This window comes from Gossypium hirsutum, chromosome A05 (assembly GCF_007990345.1).
Source record: "Gossypium hirsutum isolate 1008001.06 chromosome A05, Gossypium_hirsutum_v2.1, whole genome shotgun sequence".
NCBI classification, from domain to species: domain Eukaryota; kingdom Viridiplantae; phylum Streptophyta; class Magnoliopsida; order Malvales; family Malvaceae; genus Gossypium; species Gossypium hirsutum.
In genome coordinates, this window is record NC_053428.1 from 47,458,806 (window position 1) to 47,461,198 (window position 2,393).

A 2,393-nucleotide genomic window follows, 5' to 3' on the forward strand; every position below is an offset into this window, starting at 1 on the left:
GACTCAATTCGAAGTATCTCATCATTCTGGGATTGCAGATCAATAGTTTTTCATTTACAATTCACCACAACATCGTGTACGGTTAACCAATCCATACCCAGAATTATGTCAAACTCGTCGAAAGGCAATAACATCAAATCAACCGGGAAACATGAACCTCAAATCATTAGGGGGCAATTCTTGCACACTTTATCAACTAACACACACTGACCTAGGGGGTTAGATACCCGAATCATGAACTCAATAGACTTAATAGGCAAAGTCTTACTAGATACTAACGTTTCACACACATAGGAATAAGTTGACTCGGGATCAATCAAAGCAATTACACCAATATCATAGAGAGTGAATATACCAGTAATAACGTCAGGGGATGAAGCCTCCTCTTGAGCACGAATGGCATATGCTCTGACAGGTGCACGAGTCTCGGATCAAACTGCTGTATCTGAAGCCCCTCTCTGAGTACCACTCCTACCTCCCGTGTTCCTAGGTAGTCTACCTCTAGTTGCAGTGCCACTCGGTCTTGCGCTCTGAACATTATCTTTCTCGACTGGTTCTGGACAATCCCGAATGAAATAATCTCATGCACCACATCTATAACAAGCTCTATTGTTATACTTGCCCCAACACTCACCCACACGTTGTCTTCCGCATTGTTGATACTCGAGTTTATTTGATCGAGATTTCCAACACTGGCAATCGAGGTATCTGGTGAACTCACTGGTGGTCGATCACGTATAGAAAGCCCTGTAGTAGTCTTAGATTGGTTGCTATCATCTCTAAACTTCTTTGATGCCGACTGAGAAGTTTTACCCGTAAATCTCTTACGAATATCTCTAGCTTCGAACTCAGCTTTTCTTTTCTCTTTTCCAAGTTCTTCGGCTTTGCAAGCTCGCTCAATGAGTACCACGAATTATTTTATTTCAAGAATACCAACGAGCAATTTTATATCTTCCCTCAATCTTTCTTCGAACCTTTTACACATAGCTGCTTCGGTCGAAACACATTCCCGGGCATAACGGCTGAGTCTCACAAATTTTCACTCGTACTCAGTAACAGTCATACGACCCTGCCTAAGCTCCAGAAACTCTTTACATTTCTGGTCAATAAATCACTGACTGATATATTTCTTGCGAAACTCAGTTTGAAAGAAATCCCAGGTGACTTATTCTTTCGGTACAACTGAAACCAAAGTGTTCCACCAATGGTAAGCAGAGTCACGTAACAAGGACATGACACATTTTAAACATTCATCGGAAGTACATGATAATTCTTCAAATACTCGAATAGTATTATCGAGCCAACATTCAGCTTTCTCAGCATCGTCATCATCTGTAGCCCAAAATTCTTGGGCCTCGTATTTTCTTATTTTATCGACCGGGGGCCTACTTAATCTTACAGGATCAGCAGTCGGTGGTACCACAGGCATCGGAGGTGGGTTATTCAGGTTCGAGGGTTGTTGAACAGCTGGATTTGTCCGGATATAATGATTAAACCAGTCACTCAACATATTATAGAAGTCTTGTTTAGCCCCCTCGTTTGGTTACTCGTAGCTGGCCAAGATTCAACCTGCGCGACGCCTTGAGCGGGAGCAGGCGCCACACACTCGACATCACCGGCTACGGCTCGTTCAGGATCTTGATCCATTTACTATACAAAAAACATGTTTTAAGCATCAGAAGTGATCACACTATCATTTAATTACATATCCCATGTATAGCTAGACTCGTATGCGCTATGTTAGTCCGAGAATCAACTAAACCTTAGCTCTGATACCAATAAAATGTAACACCCTAACCCGTTTCCATCGCCAGAGGGGTTACGAGGTATTACTAGATGATAACTAACATTTATACATCGTTCAATTCAATCGTGATTAATAATTCACTTCAGTTCTATAATAATAAAATGTAGATAAAGTAAATAAATTTGGTTAAAAAGTAGCCATGACATTTGGCAATTTCAATCATTTTAATTGCACCTCCTCTAATCATTTAAACCAAACAAACATATGCATATATCATTTAAATTAACAAGATAAATAGCCATTAAAGAAAAACATATCACACATATATCATGAATCCATTAACATTAAAGTCAAAAAAAGATATAACCATTTTTCAAAATAACATTATCAAATAAGCAATCTTGGCCATTTTCGCATGGGTCAATTTACACACCATTCAAATTCGACTCAAAAACCAACTAGCCTATACATGCCATAAGACCAAGATTAAACTTTCAAAAGTACCAAAAGTTAATGATAATATGATGAGCTTCTCCAACGATCCCCGAGCACAAGACGATCACCAAGAAATCTATAATCAAGAGCAAACAACCACACACAATGTAAGCTATTTTTACTTTAGAAAGTTAAAAGCATTTAAATACAT